Here is an 11,703-nt window from a genome sequence, read left to right on the forward strand (position 1 = left end):
AAGCTTCTTAACCATATCAAAAATCTATAAATTTTTATATCAAAACACTAGAAGTACTTTTTTGTCAATTACTAAGGGGGTTTTGATGAAAAATCGATAGAGATTACACGGGCTTTAATAAGTTAGCCGTATGAAGAACGAAGGATGAATGGAAGGGTTGGGGGGGGGGGGCTAAGTCTCCACGAATCACTTAAGTCGACATAAATCTAGCACCCCGATACATTTAACCCAAATTGTGCCATAATACAAAACTCGCCTTCTCGCCTTGAAGTTTTGTCAGTCCTCTAGTGTTTAGAATTATAGTTACTGGCAACACTGTAAATGGCCGGGTCTGCAGTTATAGCTAGAGATCGCCCTGCAGACGCAAGGACGATCAGACACACTGGAGCCTGCAAAGCTGTTCATCGTATTTCAGTGCGTTAATAAAAGATTTTTGATATAATATAATTTATATTAACTTAATAATTTAATGTCAGTGACTAGGTGTTTCTTTTATATTATTCTTATTAAGTAAGACCCTATTTTTGGAAAGAAGAAAACGATTCAACACATTGCTGGTAACTATATAGTATACTCACATACTTAATATATTATAATAATTATGGATTCATGAGAATTTTGTATTTGATTTATCATAATAGTCTTTTTTCATAAGAGTTTAAAGCATAATTTTGAAATAAAGCATAATATTAAATATACGAATACAATATTTTAAAATATCATATAATTTTAAATATTATAATTTATGTAATTATGTATATTTACGATAAAGTAAATAATTATAGCTACCATTGTATAATATTATATTCCTATATTTGTATTTATTTATAGCTATTATAATATACCTATGAAGAATATATGATACAAAAAAATTATAGAAGGTATACTAAAAAATGTTATATAACACCATTTCAGTATTTATTATTATATTACCTAGTTTAAATAATAGATTAAAATAATTATTTTAGGGTGGCTTACCTACTAATAACAATATTGAAACATAACCTCATATTGGTTATTTATTTCTGCTTGCAATTTATTGGTTCGCGTAAGAAAAAAATGTTACTTACTATAATATACTATAGGTTGGTTGCCCATCTGGGTGAATTTATCCCCGGGCAACGCCTTGTAAATTATAATACAGCTAGTATACATATATATTTTTTTCAATTATATACCACGTTCAATAAACGGCTTGTATCGATGTATATAGTTTTTTTCTCTTATTACATGTACATCTGCGCAAGCGCAACAGACCCACCCTCGATCAATTAAACCACTCGTATCCCCTTTCCATCTCAACGAACTACAAGGGGGAGCATTGCGCAGATGCGAAATAGTTGGCGTTCAATAAAGACGAGCAGCTGCCGCGCCATCAGGATTACTTCTTATTCATATACGAGTTGCCACGTTTTGCTCGTCGCTTTAGTTTTCATTATACAATATTTACAATCTTTTTTGCACAAGTTTTATTTATATCTACTAGGAAAATATTATAAAAGTTACTTATTAGTCAAGTACATTACTGTCCACCGCTGGTGGATTTCCCGTCTCGCAGATACAGTCATATCTATAGTAAGTATAGTTATAATAATATATAAAATGTAAAGTGTATGATTCTGAGGCTTATATTAAATCAAAATATACTAGACTGATTTTAACGATTCGACGAAAGTTTTAATAATAGATTAACTAGTTAGGGTCGCTTACTTGCTATGAATAATAACATTAAAATCGTAACTGTTAGATTTGGTATTTATTTCTACTTGCAGCTATTAAATGGTTCACGTAGGAAAAAATAGTTACCTTATTATTAATATTCACTTCTGCTGGTAGATTGCACATTCATTGGACTGTTGGTCTTATTTATCCCATATAGAGACTATAGAGTAAGATAAGTGCGATTTTTGTTCAGAGGCTTCTTATGACATTACGCACCACTAGATCACTGCGTAAGCAATGATCGAATCATAGATAAATAAATATATTAATAATAATAAATACATAAATCATAAATCTTACTCTTTGTTTTATTTTTTTTTTTGATATCGTTAGATGATACACTTCAATGTCATATATTTGTCATGTATATATTTTAAGATTTAAGTGGAATGTATTATAAAGTATTCTAAGACTCAAACTTTAATACTATCATCATTATAACTATTGCACTGAATACAATAATATTATTATTTTAAAACTGGCTACACTGCTGGGAGATATCTTCAGCTTAGAAACCGAATGCCGCCTCTATCTTACTCTATGATTTATCTTCGGGAAACACCGGCCAATACAGCTAGTAGGTTTTAGGTAAATATTATAGACCTTATATACTTAGGGTTAAGTATAAGGAATAATATCTATAGTATATGTAGTATTTAAAAATATATATATTCTGACGTGTTTAATATAACACATGTACTGATGTGTATAGTTATATACCTGAAGCAGTCCCACTTTCGATCAATAACTTCAACCCTCGCGGCGAACGACGTCTCCACTCATATTCCCCCACGTCATCTGTACGGTTAGAGACACTCTCAGCAAGTATAGTTCACGAATATACAACAGTCCCACCCTCGATCAATAAATTCACCCCTCATGGCCGACAACATCTCCACCCCCCCCCCCCCCCCCAACCACCCATCCCCTTGTGTCATCTGTATAAACTGCTGTATTTTATTGATGAGGGGAATAGTCGACGTTCAATAAATACGGTCACCACGCAATCGGGGTACATTACTTTTTACTTATACAAGCTGCCACGTTTTGCTTCATTCTAGTTTTCATTATTATAACATCATTTTTACTAGTTTTTACTACTCATTTCTACTAACATGAATGAGACTTGGCAATTTTGAAATTAATTGTTTTGAATGTATACTAAGATTTTTAAAAATATGAATATTGACTGTTTATTATGATCGATGGCTGATATGATGCTGTTTTGAAAATGAGACAATAAAGGGGCACATTTCTTTGTACAATTTTACTAATTAATTATCAATCAAATTAATCTTCACATTGCAAACTATACTGTATCATTTTGAGTAAAATATTTTATTTCTACCATAATAACGGGCCTGCTATTATTTTATTAGTCTTAAATTTTATTTTACTATAAACTAAATTTTCAAAATCCCTGTGGTTCAGTGATACTATTTATAATCCCTTTGCTTCTCGGAGAGTTATCTTCTATTGTACCAAATGGATTTTATAATAAAGTGCAAACATAAGCGTGTGCAAGGGGCAAGCCAATCTAGTACAGACCCCATATTATTATTATTATTATTTTAAATTACGTTTAATATTGTAGCCAGAGTGGAGGTTTGAAGAGTCCACGTCAAATGTACTGGCGGTTGGTGACTCCATCCCCTGATGCCACTATGCAATCGAAAGATTATATTTTAGGTAACGTTCATACAAAAAACCTGATTCCTTTAGTTATAGGTATAGCGTGCCAAATAAATTTGTGGTACCAGGTGTTGAACGCCTCGTGGTGGGCGGAATCACCAACCCCCAGTACTCGGACTCTAGTATTGATCCGTCGTTTGGGGTAATATAATAAAGTCGGTGGCGGTGAGTAGCGGCCAAACCCTAAATCAAATACAAACTGCGACTCAGATTTATTAGACTAGAGCCCTAGAAGGACATATGATTTACGACCCAGGCTATGAGAGGGACGTATAAATTACGGCCACATAATAATTACCACTTAATATCAGATTGACTGAGTTGTCTCCCAAAAATATGTTTTTATTATTTATGTTTTTTTTGTCGGAGTTGGCCATAATTTAATTTAATTTTAGATTCTGAATGGAGCGAGAAAGCTATTGGTTTTACAATGGTGTTAATTTATTTATTTTTTTTATATATCCTGTATACACAATTTCTACCAGAAGGAGTGCTTTGATTTCAATATATAGTACTTTATCTTTTGGAAAATTGGATCAAGATGGTACTTTAATGAGGTCATTTTTCGATTTTCTCAATAGTTATTAATTGCCACGGGAAAAACCACCGAAAAATTACGAAAAAACGCTAAAAATTTCGAAAGCTTTGTTTATCACCATAGAAACGAATAAAAAATTATAATATTATAATATTAATTCAATTTACATGATAAAATAAATAATAATAATATAAAATATTCAGACTGACAAACCGTCTCCGCTCTGAATCGTTTTTCTTATACAATGATATTATATCATTGAATTCAAGTCGAATACAATCCATTATACAATGACTCACTTGTAATCTACTGTACAGCAGAGTGACATCCACTTACCTGATTTTTAATTTTAGATTATTAGTTTGGAAAACTTACCTAATGGCTTATCAAAATATAACTGCCCTATTTCTTTTTGTTTTAGCTTTGTCATATATTTTTTAATAAAAGATTAATTTTCACACATTTTCTTTGATTTGAATCCTTTATTTCTAAATTTTATGTAAGTCTCAGACTAAACTCTAAGTAACACAAACAAAGTTATAGATGTTAGGATAGCTACTGTAGAACGAAATATTTTGTTGAAAACTGTCCAGACTGTTAGTGGTACAGTTACAGCTAGCAGTAAACTGTGCCTAAATTCTATGGGTAGGTACATGGGAACATGAGTTCTGGTAAATTATATTCCTCAGGCCGCAACACGCCTACAGCTAAAAGGTTATCGGTCCAGAATTCAACGGTCTCTGACATCGAAACATCTTATCGGACCACAACTCACCCACAGCCAATAAATTAATATGCATGTGTATTACTGGAATGTATTATAGGTGTAAATCGGTGTACATTACCTCTTGGATGCTGTCGCTGCTGGATTGATATGAGGTACTATTATATGGAGTGGAACTGCGGGAAGGGGAATGATAATATGTGATGATAAAACTAATAATAAACTAATAATGGGAATCATTTTATATAGTAAATTAAATTTGTATTTAGTAATAGTCCAGACATGGGGCTCCGAAAATGGCGTTGCCTTGCAAAAAATACTTAAGTTTTGAAACTTGGCGATAAGTTTCATCTTGGGGCCCTGATTGACCAAAAAAAAAAGCACCATCCCTCTGAAGTCCGCAACCGTCCGCTATCTTGGATTTTAGGTGAAATTTTTCACTTTTTTACGGTTTTTTACAATATCTTTAAAATTATTAACTTTATGATAAAAATAACTTCCATAAAAATTGAAGATAGTAAAAATTGTGACAAGAAAGGTTCTACACATTTATAGCATAAGAGTAATAAAAATTTCGTGAAATTTCTTTCGTTATTTGTAACGAATATACCGCTTAGCCAAAAAACATCTAAATAGCGTCAAATGGTATATTAGGTACATTAGGTATGTTCGTAACAAAGGATGAAAGAAATATCACGAAATTACTATTATAGTTCACGAACATATTATATTATAATATTATATAAAATTCTCGTGTCACAATGTTAGTTACCATACTCCTCCGAAACGGCTTGACCGATTTTTATGAAATTTTATATTCTTATTCAGTAGGTCTAAGAATCGGCTACTATCTATTTTTCATACCCCTAAGTGATAAGGGTTGTCCAGAAAAAAATAAAAATAAAAATAATATTATTGTAAAAATAATAATAGTGTATATTATATATTGGTGGCTATTGGTTAATCGGGCATGTTTGTTGATTTGTAATATTATTTTTTGTCGATATATATATACTAGCTGAACCCGTGCACTTCGTTGCCCATTAAGTGTACCAACTATATGTGACTCAAACTTTGTTCAATTCGTTATTTAATATTCGGTGTATGGTTTCAAAATTAATCTTAACTTTTCCGTTGCCCGGAATAAAAATTCTGATTCGCAGCAGTACATTATCAGGTAGGCAATCTACCTGCGGTAGATCGCGGACCCCGTGCTGTATGTACGTTAGTGTATGATTTAACTCTAAAGTATCAAAGTTATACCAAGGTTGTCGTATTCTATACCTATGGTGGTTTGATATAATCAATTGATACAAAATCCTAACCTAACCTAACCTAACCTAACCGTAGGTACTAAAATCAGATGAATAAACGTAAACGCATACAAAAAAATTCATTCAAATCGGTCTAACCATTTAGGAGGAGTTCAGTCACAACACACGTACAGTAGAATTATTGCGCTTAGCAACACATTCTACGATTCATTTTTATATTATATGAAATCAACAAACATGCCCGATTAACCAATAGCAACCAATATATAATATAATGCACTGTTGTATTTTTGATATACATATTTGAGATTTCCTACCTTTGCGGTGGATTTTCCTAAAATTTTATTTCGTAAAAATCTTCTCCTGGCAGTTACGAACATCTTAAAAAAAAATTTGAGTCAAATCGGACCAGCCGTTCTCGATTGATGAATTGTTATACACTTTTGTCTCCATTTTTCTATATATAGATATATAATATAAATGAATGTTTGTGTGTAGATTAGACCACTGGGAAGAGGATAGGCTAATTTAAAAAGGGTTAAATTTGGTTTTTTTTACTCATTGGATTTTAGTACGGTTAGGTTAGGAATTTGTATTAATTGATTATATTAATCCATCGTAGGTGGAATTAAGTAAAAACGACAAACTTGGTATAACTTTGATACTTTAGAGTTAAATCATACACTTACGTACAAACAGCACGGGGTCCGTGATCTACCGCAGGTAGCTGATTGCCTACCTGATAATGTACTGCTGTGAATCAGAATTTTATCCTGGGCAACAGAAAAGTTAAGATAAATCTAGAACATCACACACCGGATATTAAATAACGCATTGAACAAAGTTTAAGTCATATACAGTTTATACATTTAACGGATAACGAAGTGCACGGGATCAGCTAGTAATATTATATATATACGTCATTATAGCACACGGCGCCACATTCTACGATGAGATGATGGACTTTGTCGTTTATCTATTACTCTTACGCTAAAAATGTATAGAATCTTTCTTGTCAAAAATTATATGATCTTCAATTTTTATGCACGCTATTTTAATCGTTAAGTTAATAATTTTAGGGATTTTGTTAAAAAACCGTTAAAAAATGAAAAATGTCTACTAAAATCCAAGATGGCGGACGGTTGTGGACCTCGTGGATGGCGCATTTTTTTGGTCAATCAGGGCCACCAAGACGAAACTTTTCGCCCATTTTCAAAACTTTAGTATTTTTTGCAAGACAAACCCCCCTATTGACTGGACTATTACCTATGATATTAAGAGAAATAATTAAAATATTTTCAATGAATGAGAGACAAAAATTATACGACAGTTGTACAACGTAGGTACCTATTTTTACTAATATATTTTTTTTAATCGTTTAGTTAAAAAAACCATGTTATATTTCGGGGACTTCTATATAGGGTATTTTATTCATGTGATCAGTACTCAGTAGACAGTAGTACACTTGTACCAACTTTCTTTAGTCACGTCAGAAATTCCGTTTACACTCATGTTAATTACTATAGGTAAATGACATTTTAACTATCTACCTATTCATAGTTATTACTATATTATAATGTGTAGTGTGCAATTAAAAATCATTGTTATTTTACTAATTTAATATTTGTTTGTTTTCAGTTCATTTATAAACATAACTTGGGCATACAAGACAAAATGATAAACAATGATTCTTAAAATTCAAACAAGACCCAGGTTAATAAGGCCATGACAGGCTATAATAACAAATATTTTGCCGATATATGGAAGGAAACCATTCAATAAGGACAATTACATTAAGTTAATTGACAGCCATCGGTTAAAATGCATCTATCCAAGCGCCACTTCGTTCTACGTTTGAAGGATTGTATATGCCATTATGGTGTTCGGATCAAGTTAGTATATCTGACACTCTATATTTTAAATATGTTCACAATTAAAATGACAAACATCACAAAAAAATAATTATAAAGCTGGAATCACGTTTCTATTTACATTGTTTGGTTTTATGTGGACTTTAAAATATACTTCAGGGTATACTTTCAGGGTTTTAAAAAACAATAAATTAGTGCTCCTTTAAAATGATATTGTCCGAGTCGATTAAGAAAATGTTGATAAGTTTGGTTAGGTCTTTGGTATAGATTATATATTGTCGAAAAGGTAAGCGAAAAGTCAAAAACCTTTAGTTAATTTAGTCCTGCAAACATCGAATTCATCAGTCACTGAAAGGTTCCAGGGAAAAAATTTAATCAGAAAATCTGTTTTATGCTTTCGGACCTCGGCAGTTGATACTTGATATACAACTGGGATTGGTTTCCTGAACCTTTTGATAAATATTCCAAATTGTCTGTCACGTAACATATTTTATAAATTTACATATTTTAGTTTCTGGCATATGAATTTTGTATGACGTGGTTCTTTATAGTAAGAACCTTTTAGATTTTGAGTAGAGCGATGAATATATTGATTTGATATATGATTAATGATAATATACAAATAATATTAATTCAACTAACTGGCTACCGTCATATTAATATCAATATAAATATAATATAATATAGCCTAAGCTTATAAACCACCTCCACTCAGAATCGTTTTTTGTATACAATGATATTATATCATTGAATTAAAATTTAACACCATCAATTACCAGGACCCATTGTAACCTACTATACAGCAGAGTGACATTCGTTTAACTGCTTTTTTTCTTTTTTTCCCCCATGATATCGAACTTCGACAACGCCGCCATCAAATCAACAATTTGTAATAACAATTTACATATTAACAATTTCTAATACTCTCAGGAAGCTACTCAGGAGACTACTTTCCTTACAAATCGCTAGTATGTACTCGTTGTAGTAGGTACAAGTAATAGTATTAACTGTGGCTTTTTGGAAGTTATCGAATAATTTATTGTTACTTATCTACTCCCGTATTAGATGCAACCATTTGCTTAAGCGGTTAGCTTGAAGTGATTTTTTATATTTTTTGTAAGCCTAGTACAGGGATACTATCGTCTCCCACCGCTACTATACCAATGATATTTTGGATTAATTCACAACACTCAAATAAAGTACGGACATTATAATTTACTATCAAGTAAAGAAATATAATTTACTAGCTACTTATGGTTAGTTAATGTACCTATATGTTGAATACTTGAGGAGAATGAGAACTAATCTTAGTTTTTGAATATTCTAAAAGAATTAATTGAGCACTGACATTTGAAAGGATAGTGGGAGTTAGTGTTTTTCATGTCCAAGCTAAATTAAAACCAGCGGGAAGATAACTCGAGTTTGGACGGAGCACTAATTTACATTTTAGTACCCTGAACGCATTAATAATTGAGCAGCACTAAAACTTGGAAGTAGGTATAACGGAAATTAGTTCTTTTCATGCTCCCGCTAAAATTAAGTATCCTGCAAATTCATAAATTATAATTTAGCATTATTACATTGTTTTTAGGGCGTAAAAGAAAAAATGAAATCGTTTTCACCACCGAAACAAGAAATGATTACCTATAACCTGTGTTATTGACATCAACAGTTCCTGTGGATCTAATCTAATATTTTAATATGGTAATGGACTCACTCATTGTTAATTGATTTTAGGTAGATGAATATGATTAAAAAAATTGTAAGTTATTTTAAAGCGTAGGTACCTAAATTTTGTACTTTTGCCTATTAGGACTCAAACTATTATGAAATAACAATCATATAATTATAAATTAGACGTTTTTCTTCATAACACAATTAAAAAGGGAAAAGCTCAAACTTTTTTTAGACACAGAACACAAAACCCATCATATTTAAGTCTTTTCACTTTCTCATCTTTTAAGAAAAAGTATAGGTTCTTAAAGAATTGTTTTTTTTATTTTTATCAATGAAGTTCATCTATCTAATCGTTGTTTTTACTATAGGTATTAAATAATGATTACCAATAATTTTATTAAATATTTCAAATAATATTAATGAGTAAGTAGGGCTATTCCATTTTATTTGTTAAACATACACTTAAATAGAAAAATCGAATACTCAGTAGTCAGTAATTTATATTGGACGTTAAAAATAAATGTACTGTCAAATTTGGTAATCCCAAACTTTTGAAACTCAAAATCCGTAAGTATACATTTCAGTGCTCCGTTACGTTTCAACAAATAAGAGAGTGATTTTGATCGTGTTATAAAATGTTCGTTCGTAATGTCGAATGCGAAATGCGAAATGCATGCGAAAGAATTTCGTATTCCACTTAATACTTTGTCAACTTATTTTAAAAATAAAGAAAACATTTTAAGTAAGTTGTCTACATCCTGTAAAAAGGACAGAACAAGGGCTAGGGAACCAAAATATCCTGATGTTGATGAATGTGTGTTTAAATAAACAAGTGACAAAAAAATTCCAATCAGCGGAAAAGCTCAAAAAAGCAAAAACGGAAGAATTTACATTACAATAAGAAAAACACAATTTTAAGGCGAGCAGTGGATGGCTCGATGGTTTCAAACGAAGAAATGGCATTTGTCTTAAATCCATAATTGGTGAAAGTGGTGATGTTCAAGTGGCTGATGATTGGAAAATAAAATTGCAACAAATGAGAAAAAAACTCCAAATACATTTTTACAGGCAAAACAGGTTTATTTTAAATATGTCGATGTTTATTAATTGATTGCATTCGAGCGAAATGCAGTCGATTGGATCGTTATAACCATAATCCATATGATGTTAGGTATTTTATTTTTATGAGAATAGGTAGGACAGAAACGAGAAATTTATTGAGGAACATGAAATTGTACTAGTTCCAGAATCTCAGGACTAGATATAGTTCCGTTTACAAGTTTGATCATGAAGTAAATACCATTGCATCTGTTGTCCAGACGTTCAAAGTGGAGGCTCTTTTGAATCTTGTGAATAAATCTAATGAATATTTCGTGGTATAGATAAGGAAGGAGAAAGACCACCAGTATTACGTTGTCGTTTGTAGCTAATATATCGTAAAAATTTCCTCTGAACACGCTCGAGTGATTCAGTCAAAACTAATTTGCGTCGGATTCCATAAAATTTAACAATATTCAAGTATTGGTCTAACATTTAAGACATGTTGTGCTTTTAGTGGATAGGGGCATACCATTAATTGTATTTCTATAAAAATATCGATGGCAGGTTTTGATCATATTGAAGTACCCAATAGGACAGTTGGCCAGGAAACAGAAACGTAAAAGACGAACAGTAGATTTGTAATTATTGTTAGATTGGCAATTGTGCTATAAGCACGATCACGGGCCACATACGTCTGCAAGATGATTGCGTTTCGATTATTCTGACAACAAAGCATCTGTCATTGAGAAAAGATTTTATTATGTGCAAAATATATTTTGGTATGTTTGCACATTTTAGTTTATAGAAAAGGCCATCGTGCGATGTCCAAAAAAACTGCACCTGTGTGTGTAGAATGGTGTGACTTAAACACAATTTGGAATTTTGGTATCGCTTCGATTGAATTAAGATATTCTAAAAGACGACTTTGTATAGATTTTTCGAAAAGTTTGAAAAAAGTTTATTCTAAATTAAATAAAAATTAATGTTGAAAAAAATCATAAATTAGATAAAAAAATCAAATTAGATAAAAAAAAGTCTAATATGAATAAAAAAAATAATTTGAAAAAAATTCAGATTTTAAAAATTTTAAAAATCTAAATTCAATAAAAAATATGTTAGAAAAAAAATTATAAATAAGATAAAAAAATCCAAATTAGAAAAAGT

General features: G+C 31.2%; 1 long non-coding RNA gene across 2 annotated transcripts; it reads left to right on the forward strand.

The window, feature by feature from the left end:
• Window positions 1-208: 208 nt before the first annotated feature.
• Window positions 209-11,576, forward strand: LOC100569250. 2 transcript variants are annotated; one of them, XR_510455.3, is made up of 3 exons: window positions 209-557; window positions 7,589-7,842; window positions 9,413-11,576. It is a non-coding gene; the product is annotated as an uncharacterized LOC100569250 (long non-coding RNA). The 2 variants fall into 2 exon arrangements; XR_510456.3 differs by lacking the exon at window positions 209-557 and adding an exon at window positions 1,048-1,575.
• The last annotated feature ends 127 nt before the right edge of the window (window positions 11,577-11,703 follow it).

Source organism: Acyrthosiphon pisum, chromosome A2 (assembly GCF_005508785.2).
Source record: "Acyrthosiphon pisum isolate AL4f chromosome A2, pea_aphid_22Mar2018_4r6ur, whole genome shotgun sequence".
Lineage (NCBI taxonomy): Eukaryota > Metazoa > Arthropoda > Insecta > Hemiptera > Aphididae > Acyrthosiphon > Acyrthosiphon pisum.